Source organism: Chrysemys picta, chromosome 1 (genome assembly GCF_011386835.1).
Source record: "Chrysemys picta bellii isolate R12L10 chromosome 1, ASM1138683v2, whole genome shotgun sequence".
NCBI classification, from domain to species: Eukaryota; Metazoa; Chordata; order Testudines; family Emydidae; genus Chrysemys; species Chrysemys picta.
This window is the reverse complement of record NC_088791.1, coordinates 173,744,718-173,764,347: the sequence shown is the minus strand read 5'-3', so window position 1 is coordinate 173,764,347 and position 19,630 is coordinate 173,744,718. Positions and strand designations below refer to the sequence as shown.

Below are 19,630 nucleotides of genomic sequence, written 5' to 3'. Positions count from 1 at the left end.
AATAGTTCCAAAAAATTTGATTCAGAAAGGATGAAATATTTTGTTCCTGCATTTTAAATCAAAACGTTTCTTGAACTGACTGTTTTGAATCATTTTAACATTAGACTGTAATATTCCCATGGTGGTGCAATACTTCACAGACATTCAAGTTCACGGGGTTGCCTGGTGACCCATTCTCCCATGGCCAGACTACATATGTTGTGATACGTCTGCAGCTATACGAGTCCCATGATTTACCATGCCACTCAAAGGGAATACTTTTTCATCATGGGAAATGTAGTCCGACCAAGGAAGGCAACCCACAGGGTGGCATGAACTACAAACCCCATGAGACAATGCACCACAATAAAGAAATGCAGTTTAATTTTGAACTGACCTGAAATGCAATGTTTTGAATGGGTTTTCCCAACATAAAAAAAATTCAGCAAAATCAAAGTTGTCTCATGAGAAATTTCATTTTGTGGAAACTGAGTTTTCCATCAGAAAATCTTTTCAAAAGAAAATTCCCAGCTAACTCTGATTACAAGGACCACAAAAGTGTCTTCAAGTTTATCTATTCAGTTCCCTACTATTACTATGATGGGGAACTTTCCAAAATCTGAGCATCCTCTGGTCCTCAGAGTTTATACTTAGGAATAACATTTTGTAAAATGAAAACAATGTTTAGGCTTAAATACAGAGCATACCTTTAGCTATTACCTATAGCTTGCCTTAATTAATTCTTGTTCAGTCAATATTTCAGACTGCTAAACTGCACTGACTTGCTTCCTCATCACCTTGTGCTAACTTTGCTTATATGGGTATTTAAGACCCTGATCTTGTCAATGACACCATTCACATGGAGGCCCCTTATGTCACTAGAGGTCCATACAGGTGCAGGGTCAGTTGCAGGGTTGGGGACTAAGAATACATTCAGAATGGATTATGATCATCTAAAGCAATCAGAAAACATTTGACAGGTTTCAGAGTAGCAGCCGTGTTAGTCTGTATCCGCAAAAAGAAGAAGAGGAGTACTTGTGGCACCTTAGAGACTAACAAATTTATTAGACCATAAGCTTTCGTGGACTACAGCCCACTTCATATGCATCCGAAGAAGTGGGCTGTAGTCCACGAAAGCTTATGGTCTAATAAATTTGTTAGTCTCTAAGGTGCCACAAGTACTCCTGTTCTTCTTTTTGAGAAAACATTTGTTTTCTATAGAGGAAATTGTTTTGAAGGCTTGAAAGTGCCAGCTGCACACCCAGCTCCTGGAATTATTATTTTCAACTGTAATATTGTTTATTTTCTTTTAACACACTGCAGTTAAAACTGCAATAACATATATTTTATGGCAGAACATTTCCTCATGCAAATAGCCTGGGGAGAAATTAATGCCAGTTACACATGCTGACCTACTCCCACCAACTTTTTCTCCCCCGAAAGTTCAATTCTTTGCAAAGCCAATGCAATCAGAAAATGACATCTGTGCTTCTCACCCATAGCCATATCTTGATTAGAAAAAAAATATGAATTGTTTGTTATATCAGAGTAATGAATAGAAACACTATTCTCAATCCAGCTCATTTTGTACTCAAGATGAACACAGAAGAAGAAATCAAATTTCAAGACATTCATCTGCTCTCATCTTAAGGGCTGTGCATTACCTAGTCTGTTCTGTATCTTGGATGACAAAGTTTCCTTTTACAACATTTAGCCATCAGTGTCAATTCTTTGTGCAGCAAGGGTAAATATAATGATCACAATAGGCATTATATATACCAGATGTTGCACGCCATCCATGTCCCTTCTTTGGTGCCTAGGATTTTAAATTCAAACACTTCACATTTTATTTGCACTTCCATTTCAGTGTTTAACTCCAGAGTTTCTTAGAACAAATTCACATCTCCTTTTGTCGTCTTCCCCATCCATCCCAACTGGGAGACCCAGCAGACGCAAAATTTTACTTTTTAATGCATTCAGTAATGACTCATTTTAAAGTGAGTGAAACATTGTCTCTAATTATAGCTGCAATATGTTCCTCAGTGGATTTCACATCCTGTCTAAGCATCACATTATGTTCTTCCAATAATTATAGCCTTTTTTCCATCGCTTTAGCTTTTATTTCAAGCCAGTCAAAACTCTTAACAAAGTCAGTCTTTAACTTCATTACATTACACTTCCCCTTATACTATATGTTCTCCCAATGCTTAAAGACAGTGGTTGAACTGGGCCATCTTGTAATGGTTCAGTAGACCCATCCTTTCCCCTACTGGCTGCACCTTGTGCTCCATAATTTAAGATTTCATAAGTAACAGAATTTAGTCATGAGAAGGGCATGCCAGAAAACAAGAATTCTGTTTTGAAAAAGAGGTTTGCGTTCCCACATTTTTCTTCTTCTTCTTCTTTTTTTTTTTTTGCTTCTGAGATGATGCAGAGACCTTTCTAAATGTTTCACAAAAAAAGAGACAGATAGCAAATAGGTCAGGGGATAGTACACTCATCTGGGATGTGTGATACACAGATTCAAGTCCCTCTTCTGCCTGATTCAGAGCAGGGACTTGAACTTGAGTCTTTTCCCACTGAGTGAACTAACCATCAGGCTTTTGGCAATTCTGGGGTGGAGATCAGTAGGTCAGCATCTCTCTCTCCCCTTCCCCACCCCCAACTTGGAACTGAGAAACCTTCCCAATGAAAGTTTCAGCATAAGTGATATTTTTCAACAAAAAGTCTGGTTTTGACACATTAGCATCAGAAAAAGTTTAGTTGAAAAATCTCCCCATCAGCTCCAGCCCTGAGCTCCAGTGGGTGTGAAGATAACCTTCAGAATGTTATTTTAATGTAAATCAATGCAATGAACTCTGTTTGAGTTTGCAGACAGCCTGAAACATTAATTTTGGTAAGTGTGAACGGTCCCTATTCCTCTGAATCAGGTATTCAGGATGCTCTAGATAATCCTTAGTCCTGCCATCAGTGCAGGGGACTGAAGTAGATTACCTCTCCAGGTCCCATCCAGTCCTTTGATTGGCTTCAAAGCCGGGTGAAAATGAAGAAGTCAGACTCCTTAAATGACTTCAGTGCTGATCAAAGTATGCAAAGAGGAGGAGACTGGTTGACAATCAGATGATGTCACTATATTCAGAGCACAAACGGGAAAAGGGAGGTAATATATAAATATTTGCACTGTCATTTTGTTTTGCCTTCTCAAGTGGGTATTGCATGGGTTGCGAATGGAGCTTATGACTACTCCCTTCTCACACACCAATGCTTGAATGAATCATAATTCTCTTCTTGAAATGTTCCATTTCCCCCCCACACACACATTCATATTTCCATTTTTAAAAACCTGGCTGAGGTGTAAAGTGGTCAAGGTTGCAGAACCATCAAGCATCACCTTTCTGGCATTTGTGATCATGCAGAGAGGAAGGGAGAGAACAGCTACTTCATTATATTACCTGATTTTATTCTTTGGGTATTCTCTAAAATGGAAAAACAAGCTGCTGAAGAAGATGATTGCTAGCCACTTTAGAGAAGTGGAACAATGTATCTTGCTGCCAGAACAATTAAAATGGTTTTAGACTACTGTGCAACTTGACCAAATAAACAGCCTTTTGTGTTTTCTGGTATTTAGCACAGGATTCATACCTTTCCAGTATTCAGAACAGAAATCACACATCTCCCACAGCCCATACATCTCTATTAGTGCTAAAGAATGTCTACACACTTGCCATTAGACTGTCCAAAATAGAGAACACAGCAAAGACACAGTAATATACTCTTTCATTCATTCTCTGACAACAGACACCCTTCTCAGTGGAGGAGCCTCAGAATACGCTACATCTAATACTTTTTTTTTTTGACACAGATACATTAAGATTGTTACCCACTGCTGTAAATTGGCTCTGAGTGCACTCTAATATGCCAGTTTCATCTATCCACTGTCTGATATTTCTGACAGGCCGCCACTGGCCATGTGTATTTTGTCTTTTTCAATTCAGGCATTTGAAGAACTCACAAGAGGCAACCTGTTGCACACAGTTATAAGCCCTGTCTAGTGCCATAAAAAACTGTATGGCAAGAGAGATACAGATTAGTCTCCAGGTTGGTGGACTCATCCCCATTAGCTAGTTTTTGCAAAAACTCTCATAGCTGTAAAACTGCCCTTCTCAGTGGTAGATTTCTGTCTAGCCCGATCATAGGGCCGCTGTCCCTTTGACCCTTTAATAGTTATTTATCATTATCAAAGATCTGTTCACTATATCTTTCTGGGTCGTATGGCGACATTAAATAGGAGTTCTTATCTTGCTCTTCACTAAATGGCTCACAAGAAGGACGTTATGCTTATTTTATGCATCCATCATATATCCCTTTGCTGGATATCCTCCAATAAGTGCAGGTTAGCGTCTGTCCAACAAACGAAGAAACTTCTTCTCAAGCACTGAAAAAAAATCAATCAATTAAATGGAATAAATTAAATGAGCTAGGATGGTAAATGTATATATTTCCAGGATACCAAGCTCTGGTCTACACTGCGAAGGAGGAGGGGGGGGAAATCGATTGAAGTTACACAACTTCAGCTACGTGAATAATGTAGCTGAAGTTGACGTACTTAGATCGACTTACCATGGGGTTTTTACCACCGTGAGTCGACTGCTGCCGCTCCCGTCGACTCCGCCTGCGCCTCTTGCGGCAGTGGAGTACAGGAGTCAACGGGAGAGTGCTCGGGGATCGATTTATCGCATCTAGACTAGATGTGATAAATCGACCCCCGCTGGATCGATCGCTGCCCTCAAAACACATACCCTAAAAACACTCACCCAGATACTTTATTGAGATTGGGTCCCTTTATGCTACTCAGGTGGCAAAAAAGGGCTGAATGACAGCAGGGAATTCTCCTGGTGCAGGTCAGTTCCCTTCTGGAGAAAAGGTGCTGCAACTAGGTCCTGCAGCAACCGTCAAACTCCATTATATGGGGCTTGTTGTGGGTGGAGAGATTTAGTATGGGGAGCAGGGAGACAAGGTGGTGAAGTAGAGCTCTACTACACCAATATGCCAGTGGTAGAACTCAGAGCAGCCCAGTAGTTTCTTTAAGTTTCATCAGGGCAAAGGCTGATCTTCCAAATCAGGGAGCTATCAGCCTCAGACCCCATTCATATGCTGAGGAGACCTGTATTGCAGTAGAGAATCTGGCCCACTGTTTGGGCAATGAAGAATTAAACTATGACATAAATACCTATTCTGAACATGAAAGCAAGTTCAGAAGTTCATATCAATAATGTTTTTAGAATAAATATCTCAAGGAAACCAAAATGAATTTTTAAAAATGCAAACACATCATTAAAGAAAAAGAAAATATAATCTAAAGGGCAAATGGTTATTTTCTTAATCAACTAAATTTGTAAGGGTTTTTCAATTAAAGTCAATATCTATTTTATATTCCCAAAGCAGTGCAGTAGTTTTCAGCCCCTTAAAATATTGGCTCAGTTCTGGTCATACACTAGCATTAGCCAGAAGTAACTCAACAGAAGTAAGTGCACTTTTACTAGGTTATATTGAATTGAATTAGGTCCATTACATCACTTTGGAGCTTTTTTCCCCTCTAATTTTCTACACTGCCTCATTTATTCCCCCAGCCCATCTGTGATAGTGACTTTCACAGAAGGCAACACAGAGTACAGTACATTGATGTACAAATACTGAATGTACATGTGTATAAAACTAATTCTAGTTTTGTACAATACTTTCCATTACCTTTAAGAGCAGTTTAATCTTTTGTTTCAATGCTCTCAGGAGGGAGTAGATGGTTTTGGGGAAAGGTACTGTATCCACAGCCTAGGTTGCCATGTCAGAGACAGCACAGGTTATAGTGACAAAGAGATGCTAACACTTGAGAGTCAATTCTGTTGGCCTACTGTATCATGAAATAAGTTTAAGGTCTAGTTAAGTTCCTAGTAGACAGAAGATCGCACCATTAAAACAATCAGGATACCTGGCACCCACCTCTACCTTTTTGGCACTCTACTGGAAGGCAAAGAAACAAAATCAGCACATACTGAACATCTCTCTCAGTTGACCTTCATGTCGGGATGTCTATGGATGTTAATACTGCAACTGATCATGGAGTACCTGTTCAGAAGATCAGCCTACAATGCTAATACTCTTGTGCCATTCCTAAGCAATACATTTATTTGTTTAAATTAAAGAAAAAAAAATCACTTTTTATTTTGTATTAATAGAATATGCCTACGGTGTTTCTATTTAGCTGGAAGGAATTCAGTTGGGGGTGTTTTATGTATTTATTTATTTTTCCAAGAATATTTACCCTAATGGTTTAGAAGAATGATTCATTAAATTTGCTGCATAGCTGTAATGTTTTTTGTTTTTAAAATGAAGACAATTCAGATTCAAAATAGGCAATAGAATAGATGTATTTCTTAGTAGGGAGGCAATCTGTATCAAATAAGTATCTGGAGATGTACTGGAAGTAGAAATGATAGTGTGTTGTGCCCAAATTACATACTGTCCATGAACAATAGCAAGTTGGTAAGCAACTCCATTATATGAATAGAATATCAACACTATATAGGGAAAACAAGATGCAGCAGAACTCGGGGGGTGGGGGGAAAAACACTCACGACACAGTAATGGAAAAGGGTGGCACAACAGTATCCTGTGACTCTTTGAAAGGAATTGCAAGGAATAAAGGCTAAATAAATTTGAAATAGAATTTTCAATGCACCATACATGAAATAAACACAAAATAAATTATAAAACAGAGAAAGTAATGAAGCAATTTAGTTTGATCAACACCATTTGAATTCTGGATTTCTGTGTAAACTACGTGTTTGAGGGTTGTAATTTTATATATCAGCTCAGTTTTTGTATCTTGGTAGAATTATGAATAGGATTGTACAGAAACCCATGCAAATCCCGGTAGTGCTCTGACAGAGCTGAATAGCGGTTTAGCTCATAGTGAACCATGAGAGGTATGGTCTACATAATACAGCCAGTCACACATGCTCTTCTTAAAAAAATTGTTTAGGTCGCATCCACTGAATTCAATTGAAGAATAGCTAGTTACCGCCATGGGTTCAGGATAAAGGGCATTTGTCACTTAGCTCTGTTTTGTGTACAACCCCCATGGACATCCAGATCTATTTGTTCAGTTCTTGCGTTTATCTTTCTATGGCATTCAGGTAATCGAAGCAGTTAGGGCTTAGTTCTGCAAAGAGTTTAGCTCTCATCTCACCCATTGGTTTTAATTACTCACATGTTAAAGTTAGGCAGAAGCTTAAGTGGTTTGCTAGGTCAGGGCCAGAATGCTCAGTACATTGTAGTGTCCAAGAAATTTATTCTGCAAGGATGTAGGTTTTAGAAATGGTCTTGAAAAGAGGATGAAATGGCTGAAAGAAAGGGAATGGGCCAATCACAATTCAGAGTCTGAGGCTGGAATTAGAAAACTGCTAAGAGGGGGTTCCTAATGCTACTAATCATCATCATCTTTGAGTATTTAGGGAAAAAAAGAACCCAAATCTGATTTTACTTTTGCAAGATGTGTGGTCATAATAAGAGATTTTCCAGAGAAGCTGTCATTGTCTCATTAAGAGGAGACAGTAGCTACACTCAAGTTGAAATATTTTTAAAAAGAGAATTTTAAAAGCTAAGGCTTGTTCTACTCCAACCCAAATAGGTATGAATCTTTTCAAGATTTTCCTTTAAAAAAAAATCTCTTGTTCAAGATGTGAAAGTTTTGGAGCCAGAGTTTAAATCAAGCAGAAAGTGCAGATAGGGATGATTCCAAATTTATGGTGATGGACTGCACATCTGAGATTAGATTGTGGGCCTTTGCATTTTAAGAGCTCACAGAGTATGTAAAGTGACATCAAATGGAAGATGGTTGCCTTCATCTGTTTGTTCCCTGGCTCCTTTTCAGTTTGATATCATATGCTGTTTGGTGGGTTTTGGTGCATTTGTATATCCTTTATGCAAAAGTTACTTTCTCTAATGAACATAAAATACATTTAGTTGTACAAGAGAAAGCTGAAAGAAAAAGGCTGAAAGACAAAAATCATGTGCTGAAATGATGCAGCAACAGGATCTCAGAGGGGAAATTGCAGTACTTAAATCTCTCCATACCAGCAAATTTGACAGAATTGCAGAAGACATACAGATGTTATCAAGTGATGATTGTGCCATTAAACAATGGCTGGAAAAAATATTGAGAATGAGTCAGAGAGCTGAGATTGAGACAGAAGTAGAAAGAGGAAAACAAGACACTTAAAGCAAGACCAGAAGATAAACAGGGCAGAAAATAGGATAACCTATTGGAATGATTATCCACTAATGGCAATTACATTTGCATTGAAATGAGACTATGCCACTAAATTAGAATCACAGGAGCTGCTAATACATTCCAAATTGCATGCTACCAAACAAAAGCTGAATCACATGATGCATTTATTTGCAAAGCCAATTAAAATTATTGTGATATAGAGTAGGATTGGAAAGGACTTCTGAGATACTGACATCCTGGATGGACTGGAATACTTGGCTATATGATGGACCTTATATCAAATAGAGAATCTTCATGTTTCTACTAGACCAGATCTTTAGCAGATCTAAACTGATATAGCTCCACTGAAGTCAATAAAATAGTAGTGGGCCACACGCAGCCCGTGGGCCACACGCAGCCCATCAGCGTAAACTGCTGTGGGCTGTTTGTTTACATTGACCATCCGCAGGAAAGGCGGCCCGCAGCTCCCAATGACCATGGTTCTCCATTCCCACCCAATGTGAGCTGCGGGAAGTGCCACGGGTCGCAGGTTGCCCACCACTGCAATAAAGCAATGCCATTTTACTCAGGCTGAAGCTATTGCCAATTAGTTTTAGACGGATTTCTTAAAGTATGTTGGCAGATAAATCTTATGCCTATGATGCATGGAATAAGGCTATTTTTATATGAAAAACATTTCTTTCTTCTGAGGGTCTTATCCAGAAGTACTGGCATTTGCCATTTTGGTTACTGCGAGTTGCAGAGTATGTTTCAGTTGGATTGATTCATCTCCTTTCCTGTTAAGTGAGTTATGGATATTTGGAACTGGGGTACCATTGAGCCCACCTGACCCGCATAAAGATGTGATGTCTCCTAAACCAGTTAAAAGAAAACAGAAATTTCCATAATGGGATTGTACAGTCTTCTGCTTTGAACTCTGTATCATTCAAATATGATGCAAACAGTTCTATCCAATTAAGCTGATGTCCTTGATTATAATACACAGATATTTACTAATGTTATAATGGCTTAGCACGAGGGGCTTTTCCTTATTGTTCCCTGAATGCAGTAGAAATATGTTGTTAATAACAAGTAAGAAATCAATGAAATAATTAATGTAAAGGCTAGAATGGTCAAATAAAATTTAGATTTTTTATTTTATTTTTTAGTTGTGAATGCCAAATGCTAGAGGACACGTTTGCCTATGTTGAGCAATATGTAATTGTATGGAGGATGGAGGCAAAAGGGCTAGCCAATGACCTCTACTGACTCTGTTTGCAGTTATGTATCACTACACAGAATAGAAGGCAATCAGAAACATTTTGCATTAGACAGCATGGATTTAGTGTATTTTTTCCCCTCATGGATGTAGTCTATTTTTCCCCTCTTGCCTTGTTATACCAATAGACTGATTATAATGCATGTGATTACATTGTGCTTAATGTGTACTACTGTGGCTAACATGCTTCCATAAGGCAGCATCAATAATACTTTGAATATACTTCCTCTGTGTTTGAGTTTAAACAAACTGTGTGCCTATCAGGTACTTTATTAGAAAGACAAACCCCCAAAGTTCTTGATGTTAATTATCCCTGGTACTTTTGCTAATTTTACCTATTTTATGAGAAACTTTTAATATTATATACTGGCCAACAATGATCACAATCAATCTGCAGATGCCAGTTACATCTGAAAGCAAAAAAGAATAATAGGTTAAGTAATACGTATGCTAAAGATGTCCTCATTCTAATTAACAATGTGACTACTGTACCTGAACAGCTTTATTTCTAGACTCCATAAACATCATTGGTAAACTGTTCAGATATCAAATTAACTGTACTAAGTGCAGTTTCATTACAACACGTCCTGATCTTAGAAGTTTAGCTCTCCAAATGGTATCTTTCCATACGCTTTCCTATATACTACACTAAGAACAACTTAACTTCCTTTCAAGCTGCTAACAAAATCAAAGAACTGTGGTTTAAGTCCCATTTTGACAATATTAGCAAAATGATAACAAGCAAAAGAGCTTGGCAAAGCTTTCTCACTTTACTCCATGGAACTGAAACAGTGAAGACAGCTATCAACATTCTGCCTGCCCATAACTCCCCATAAAATTTCCGTTAGGGAGGTTATTCTCTACCTGAAAGTACCATCTACCACTTTTTGCTAAATGAACATGTGAATTATAGGGGTCTGTCCTGGGTCCCCTTAATTCCCCCACTGTGGTGGGATGGAAACAAAAATTGTGGGAAAACACACGGGGAGCCCATACAAATGGGAATGGTAGCGTATTCTGCCTACAACTAGCTACTTTCTCCTCTTCAGCTAAAAGGAGTGGCTGATGGATGTGTGCAAAAAGGACATATGCCCAGATACAGGTATTTTTTAAAATGTTTTCTTTTCTTAGCACACAAAAATCCAAATGGAAGAATTCAGCTTTGTTCACAGTATCATTAGTTGTTCTATGCCCTGTGATACCTATTTCAGGAGTAGCTGCACAGGAGATAAAGAAAATAAAGATGACCTTGTGTTTCTGGCACTGAACTGGGTCTCTATAAATCTGGATTCTATTCCTAGCTCTGTAAGATTTTCCAAGTTACCTTGAGAAAGTCATTTAGGCCAACATTTTCAAAAGTGTCCACTGTAGCTGCCTCAATTTTTGGATGACCTACTTAAAACAACTTCAGAAGTTGCTCAACATCTATGTAAATGAGATCACTTGATTTCTCTCAGGTAAATCATCAAAGAATACAACTAAACAGCTGTACTTCAGAAATTGTGATATGTTTAGAACATTCTATTCCTGTCCACACAGTTTTATGATGGGATTCACTGTGGTTCCTTCGGTGTCAACCGACAAGGGTTACAAGCATACCCAGATTCTAGCCAGAGGAGAGTGCTTGGGTGGTTAACAGCTGGTGGTGTCCACGAGGTGACACCCAATTAAGCCCAAGCAAATCTCCCACACAGTGGAGGCTGGGGGTAACAAGGTGAGTTACTGTGCTGGGTACCCCAAGAACCATAAAAGTCACATAGGAACCTAAGTTGTTAATAATGTAGGTTATGTAAGCCTAAATGTTTATCTTTGCTAGTAGGCATCTTATCTACTTCATCTGCATGAGGGAATACTACTCATCTATCTCATTAGGATTATTGTGAAGTTTAATAAATTAGGCACAAAATGTGTACTGTTTGTTCACGCCGGTGAGCACTTACACAACTTGTGAATGGTAAAGCATAGCTTCTGCTTTGTATGAATAAGTGCCTGCCAGACTGAGTAAGGACTGTGCAATCAAGCACTCAGTGTTTTAATACTTGGAGATCTGGATATGGAAACAACAACAGTAGAAACAAAGTATATGCTTTTCCTAATTATTATTTATACACTTGATTTAAGTCAGGTTTCCTCTTGTTAAATTGTAACTAAACGAGTAATGGCAAAGTATCCACCTATTGAGAAGATAAGATAAAATATATGCTGTAATGAAAGTTTCTTTCCTTTCAGCAGAGATCATTTTCTCCCCGGCTGCACTTGAACAGACTAAAGTAGGGCAGGTTCCACCTCAATACTACACTCATCCAACTCTATAAAAATGTACAGTGACTACATTTTGAAACTGTGTTACATATCTATGCTGTGGGATATATATTACAAGGGTAAATTTGCTGAAATACCTGTTCTTTCTCTCCTGTAGTATCACATTTGGGACCTCCGTCTGCAAAGATGCAATCAGCCCAGGTTTCCATTTTTGGTGGAAATGCCTGACCTCCAGTAACCTATATAACTTTACGGTCTTCAGTCAAAACTATAGAGTAGCTGACAGGTTCTTGCCCTGCATCTCTTCTTGTGAACAACTCTCTCTCTCTTTTCCTCTCATTTATTTCTAAATTGCTGCTGTTAAAATGATTCTGCTTGGGCATTAGTTATTGCATGTTTTTTTATTTTACTCCCTCCCATTCCCATATGACATTTCTTAGGGCAGCTTTGCATTATGCAGCAATTATCATGCTCTGGCAATAGATTCTCACTTTTAAATTACTTTTTAAATCCTTGCTTATGGTGGACCAGATGCTGATCCCCTTGCACACAGTGAATAGCAGCACACTCCAGAAGTATCTCCCATTAACTCCAATGGAGCAACTTTTGGGGACAGATGCTACTCACAGTGAGAAAGAGGCTCAGAATCTGGCACATTTTGTACAACTCTGGTACTCATTGTTTCTAGTAACTATAGACCCCATTGCTCGCTTGTGTTCAGGGTAAGAGGAATGAAGTTCATCGCTTCAAACATAAAAAAATCTCCAAAGATCAGAGATATTTCTGTTCTTGTTTTTGTGTTCTGGAAAGATTCAAAACATTTGATGATTACCTAGCATCTAGAAATGATGTGATTATATCCTGCTATGTTTGCCTGATGACAGTAAACTTGCCTGAAATGACACCGAGTTTAAGAATATCAGTAATCTTAATAATAATACATTTATTAATTTTATTATTATCTAGATAGAGTGAATATCAAACTGCATCAGAATTGGGGCTGGCCAGAAAACAATTCAGTTTTAAAATTTGTTTTTTGTTTTGATGTGGAACGAAGATGAGATGTTTCAAAAATTTTCACAAGAACAAGATCCCACCACTTCAGAATAGCTAATAGCCTGATGGTTAGTGCTTTCACCTGGGATGTGGGGTACCCCGGCTCAAGTATCTGCTCCAGATTAGGGATTGAATCTTCAGCTCCCATGTCCCAAGTAAACACCCTAACCACAGGGCTATTCTGGGGATGGTGTATGTGTTTCTTTCTCCACCCACCCGCCCCAAACCTGGACCAGAGAAACCTTCCTAATGGTATTTTCATCAAGTCTGGCATTGTCAAAATCAGTTTTGAAGAAACAGCATTTTCTGGTAGGAAAAAATAATACATCAACCCACTCTAATCAGAATATCTACATGTCATGGTGAGGCTTCAGCAGTGCAACCACGTGGATATTCCCTACTATTTCCCCTGAAACTATTTACAAGAAATCTAAGATGTTCCACTTACCCAAAAGGAAGTGTTGCTTGAACTATCATATTGTATTTTGCATGCTCAGAGTCTCTTTTTTTAGTGTTTAAAGACATCTATGGGACAGATTCTCAATGGGGTAAATCAACATGGTCTAAGTCAGGGGAACTATGCCAATACTGCATTACTTAGTCCTGAATACACCAGGACTAGGTAATACAGCAAGTTAGTGGACTTGCTTTTGACTTCTCATAGAACTGGAAGGGACCCTGAAAGGTCATCGAGTCCAGCCCCCTGCCTTCACTAGCAGGACCAAGTTCTGATTTTGCTCCAGATCTGTAAGTGGCCCCCCTCAAGGATTGAACTCACAAGCTTGGGTTTAGCAGGCCAATGCTCAAACCACTGAGCTTCCCTAAACTAGAGTCTGAATCTAGGTAAGTTTTGAGCATAAGTGAAGGGGAGTGTGGTGATTTACAGGGATGTGCAACACTTCAAATTTTCCTATAATCTTTTTTTCATTAAACTTGGTGTTTTGAAACTATTTTGCACCTCTCACAATTTCATTCAAGTGCTCATTTTCCAGTTAATAAAAACCACCACAGCTTATAATGATTGACATTCTCTACTTCAGAAATACCCAGGGGTGAAATAGCATGAATCTTGTAGGTCAGGATACTTCTGCATTTAATAGAGCTATATGGGGAATCATGTATTATGCCTGGCTTCACTTCTATTAGCACAAATTTCACATTAAAAAAAGTACTATCCGATTGTATAATACAGAAGTAACCCCTACAGCAATACTGTGTGATGTACATTTTCACAGAATATTGTAATTAAAAAGTATATAAGTTATATTAATGCAATTTTAAGGTTATACAGTTAATGACTGAAAGGCCAATGCTTAACATACAACCTTAACTCTGTCCCCTTGCATGTATTAATATAATCATCTCATCACTTGAGTTCAGTAAGTTTAGAGAACTCAAGGAATGCATATTGGGACTCATTAAATCTTGATAACAACCCTGTGATCTATATTCAAGAGGAGCATCAGCTATAAACACAAGCCTAGGGGACTGAATCACAGTTGCCAACTTTCACGCAGTAAATAAGCACCCCGACTTTCACAATAAACCAAAAATCAAGTGAATCCCATTTCAAAACAAGGCCAAAACAAGCCAATCCCTAAGAACCCCAATGCTCTATGTGACTAGATCCCCCCGGCATGCAGTCTGGGACTCTGGTAGGTCCACAGTGCACCCCTGACTCTCCCCCCGCCTTGCCCCTGCTTGCCCATTACCCCTGCTTGGCCCCTCACCCCACCGCCCCTGCTTGCACATTGCCCCTGCTTGCTGGGAGCTGATAAAAAAAAAGCACCAATAATCAACAAGCTACAAGTCAACAAGCAACTCACAAGCCAGTTAAGCAAAAAATAAGCGCAATTTTTGTGTTTTTTTCACGGACTTGGCATGTCTGGACTGGATCCAAAGTTCCAATTCTGGTCAAACTGTGTATGCCCAGACAATATACATTGAAATGGAGTTAAGATTTCAAGTGCATATCCTATCTATCTTGCAAATTCAGGTATAATCATAGGTGCCAATTTTCTAATGTGGGACTTTCTCTGCTCCAGACCCCGCCCATACCCCACCCCTTCCCCTGCATCCCCACCCCACCTCTTCCCACCCCTCCTTCACCCCTGCACCACCTCTTTCAACCTTGTTCCGTCCCCTCCTCCCCCAGTGCCTCCTGCAGCCACCAAACAGCTGATCTGTGGGCAGGAGGCGCGCGGAGGGTAGGGGAGGAGCTGAGAGGGGGGCCTGCCCATGGGTGCTCATTACCCACCATTTCTTTTCAGTGGGTGCTCCAGGGCTGGAGCATCCATGGAGTCAGAGCCTATAGGTATAGTTATCACATGAATAGCATACTTGCACTACCTTTAATCTAGCTAGCATGGGTAACAATAATAATGTACAAATTTCATGGGCTTCAGCACTGCCTATATGCCTCAGTGCAAGGTCACTGGTGACCCTGGATATGTATTCAGGTTGCCAGCCCAGATTGTCAGATTTTTACTACTATTCTTACCTGCACTACCTAGATTAAGCTAGTAGCATAGGTAAGCATACCCATACAATTACACCTTCATGTCAGATGTAGCTATAGCGGTAGGGGAAAATGCATTACAGGGTTGTTGTACTTATCCCAAAACAAGCATTGCACATCCACAAAATTCAGATTTAAGTTTAAACTTTAATTCAAACATGTTAACATCTGGAAGAGCACACTTAGGAAACACAAAACCTTAACGCTGCCCTGTAGTGACACTGAGAACTAATCAAATGGTTATGATTTCTTAACATTTTAGCATTTGTAGCGTCAGATTAGATTAAACAGATTTTTTAAAGACACATTAGAGTTTTGGGTTTCCTCTCCATCCTCTCCCCCTTATGGCATCACTACAGGGCGGACCTATGAATAAGGACATAAAAAGAAGGCAGAACAAACATTACAATAGCAAAATAACACGTTTGCATATCTGAGTTTTCAGCAATATATGTCCCCTTTTTATGTGCAGCTTTCTTTACCCTATTTATATTAAAAACAAAACTACTTGTACTTCTCTTTTCACCCCTCCTCTTGCTGATTTCATCCCATGTTTTTCCTCCAAATTTCAGCCATTCACTGCCTGCCTACTTGTAGCCCTCACCATCCTCAGACCCAATGATTTAGCCTTTGCAATAGTTAAAGTTGATTCAAACAGAAAAGGAATCTCACTGCACCTGCCAAAGAAGGGGGAGGGAGGACTCTCCCTCTGCTTTATCACAGCTTGTGCGCCTCCCTGTCCTTACTTTAACCCTTGGCCTTCAGCTATACCCAGGGCCTACCAATTAGTCAACTTTCTCTTCAGTTACCTATCCTTTCCCACTCCACAAACACTTTTCCATACCTGCTCGCTTTCCAGCACTCTATCTCCCAATCCCTCCCCACCCCCCCAAAAAAACACTCAGGATCTGCTACATCAGAGGGTCTCTTCCTCTTCTGTAGAAGGTGCCAGCATGGTCTTCCTCACATGTCTCCTTCCTGGACAAATCCACGGCCTTGCCTGCCTGTCTGGGCTCCCAGTGGGAAATGCAGTAGGCTCCAGCTAACAAGGGACTCCTGGAAGAGAGCTGCTTAGTCCAACTGCCCAAGCCAGGGATTCATGGGGGAGAAAGAAGAGACTCAGGTAGCTCCCTCCCCTGTCCTGCCTCTGCTGACAGTCATTGCTGAGAAACAGTCACTCTCATATAATTAAGTATTCAAAAAATAACAGTTCGGACAAATTAAGAAGACATCATCAGCTTGTTTAGGATGCATATTACACCTAGTTCTAAACTATAATAATGAATCATGTTCTTTCAGTTTTAAATAATCACTTTAATTATAAATTCTACATTCTGACTGTAAGGAATTTAAAAATTAACATAATTGAACAAAAACCGTGGTACAACTAAGTTCCTTTTGAATATAGATATATGTAGAGAGCGCATATGCGGTCACTATACCATTCAGCATATACTGGGCCAGATCTTCAGCAGGCATAAACAGAATTTGACTGCAATGGATCTCCAAAGATTTATATTAGCCATAATGATTTGCACTAGCTGGTATCAGAGTGGGCTTCTGTGTTTGAAGACCATGGTTTGAAGGCAAACACACAGAAAACTGAAATTATGCAAGAAGGAAAGACAGAAGATTTGTTGATTGAAGTTTCAGGAGAGAAGCTGAATCAGAAAAAAATAATGTGTGTACTTGGGAAGTATATTTACTGCCATTAGATAAAGAACTGGACAGCTAAGAAGAACAACCGAATGTGAATGGGTGGCCATGAAAAAAGGTGGTAGGAGTACTGTAGCCTTGGCTATTAAGTAACAAATGGAAAGGAAAAGTATCTGCTACCTACATTTTGAAAATGGTGGGTCTTATGGAGATGGAAGAAAAGAAGATACAGGTAGTAGAAAATAATATATGGAGAAGAATGCCAGACAAGCAGAGAGAGGACATGGAATAAATTAGGAGGAAGAAGAACTTGGCACTCTCTGTGTTAGATAGGCTGGCGAGTACATATTTGTGATGGACATGTCATAAGAATGGAAGAATGATGACCAGCAAAGAAAGCATCAAAGATAGAGGACAGCAAGAAAGGAGATGGAAGACTGAGGATACAATGGAAAGACACTGTCAAGAGACGTTAGAAGGGAAAAAAGGATTGGAGCTCTAAGACCTATGAACTCATGCTATGGGCTGGAAGTAGTGGCAAAGAACTGCAAGCACATCCGACCCCAGGTAAATTGAAAAAGGAATTAAGAAGTGAAATCAAGCAAGAATCAGGCCAACACTGTTCTTGCAGCTATACAAATTTCCGCTATCATGAAACTGATGCACAGATAGCGAAGCAAATCAAAGGAAACAAAGTTTCCAGCAACACAATAGAACATATTCTCAGCTCACTGCATGGGCAGGTACATGCATAGATCTCCATGCATCCCCATGCTTGCTAAATAGAAATGGACAAAATCAATAGCAAAATAAATTGCATTTTCAAGTTCAAAGTACTGCAAGCAGTGGAGAGAGAATAAAGTCTGAAAAACTACTGAACAAAAAGTAACTGACAGTGTCCTTTTTGGTGCGTAACTTATTTTTGGTTAGCACTTGTATTGTGATTTATATAGTATTGATGTGGCTGTGCCTCAGAGTAATGGAATAATCTGGAATACCATTAGAAATCAACTACAAATTAATGACAAGAAATAGATAAATTCTGATAATCCCCTTGTTTGAAAAAGGGAGAGCTATGAGATAACTATGAGGAATGTAATGGGAGAAGTATTTTAACAGGTAATAATGCCCTCCTAACTCAGCAGTGCTGAATAAAAAGCATGAGTGTTTTTTCCCTTGCTATTCTCAATATATTTCAGGGAACGATAGGGGAACATTTTATCAAGCTACTTTAACATCTGCAAATTCTGTTATATTATAATCACAACAGTGATTTGGTGGATAAAATATCTATTTTCTGTTACAAATGACATGTCCTTATATAATATTACAGGGTTCTATGTTTCCTACAAATTCTTCAGACATTTTACTTACAGTATCAAATTGATTTTTATATATTCAAAATATTTTAAATAAAAAAATTGCATTACTTTTAACAAAAATATGTAAATGTCATTCAAGAAGCAAAACTAATGCTATATACCACATTAGACTCATGTGCATTTCATTTTGTATGAGCGCACATCTTGCTGTGACTTAGATGGGCTTTGTTTTAGCACCCTGATTTGATTTCCTATTAACTTTATATACTTGTGATATGTAGGGTATATTATTTTATCTAGGGGAAAATATGGGAGCCCTCCTGTGGTTAGCTTAAGAACTGCAAATTCCCATGAATGTTGGTATAGAAGGGTTTGGTTGGGATCGCCCCTCTCTGGGGCGGCTGGGAGCCAGGCCGCCTCACTACTTAGGTCCGGTGAGTCGGGGAACTAGCCGGGCGGGGCAACACACAGTCAGGAGCTCAGGCCCTCAGGCAGGGCTGAGCAAATAGTTCAATAACAAGCCCAGGCTCCTGGTTCTGAGCGGCTGGGGCGAGGGGGAGACTGCCACCCGTAAGTGGGGTGGCAGGGGGGGACGCAGGCCCGCCCACTCCACTGCATCCCAGCCCGGGGCCCTAACAGTGGCAGGCAGCCTGCTGCTATGTCAGTGGGGATCCTGGCCGCAACACACTGACCGGCTCTGGGCGTGCCGCAGCCAGACTAAGGTTTGCTGCCCCCGGGCTACTTCTTACCTCCCCCTCTAGCAGTACCTGCGTCTGGTCGGTGTCCTCCACGGAATCAAGCACCATGGGCTCCTCTGGGTACTCGGCGAGCGGTAGGCTTGGCAGCTCCTCTGGGTCGCTTCTCACTGGTAGGCTTAACAGCTTCTCTGGGGGCTGGTCGTCATCAGGACTTGACTGGTCTGGCCAGTCCTCAGGTCGGTCACAGGCTACAGGAGTCTCCCCATCACGAGCTAGGCCCCCAGCGTCTGGCTTCTCCAGCGGCCGGGCAGCTTCTGAGCTCTGGGGTGGGGCTTTTATACTTCCTGTCCTGCGCTTTGACCTTTGGGGGACGGGCGCAGGCTCCAGTGGCTCCGCCCACTTTGGCATCCGGAGGGGCTCGTCCCTCTCTGGGGCGGCTGGGAGCCAGGCCTCTTCACTACAGTTGGTAAGAAAAATGGTTGGCCCAGTGCATGATGTGTTTGAATTTTATTCCAAATGTAGTGGATAAGTAGACTGCTCTTAACTCCTATATTTTGATCTGTCTGTGGTGACTGAAAATTGAAGCCATTT

At 40.0% G+C, this 19,630-nt stretch overlaps 1 long non-coding RNA gene across 1 annotated transcript in view; it reads right to left on the bottom strand.

Annotated features, from left to right (window-relative positions):
- Positions 1–2,095: 2,095 nt before the first annotated feature.
- Positions 2,096–19,630, bottom strand: part of LOC135983899 (uncharacterized) — a 38,118-nt gene continuing 20,583 nt past the window's right edge. The window contains exon 3 of the long non-coding RNA XR_010601725.1: positions 2,096–4,414. This is a non-coding gene — a long non-coding RNA (uncharacterized LOC135983899). The remainder of the gene's footprint in view (positions 4,415–19,630) is intronic.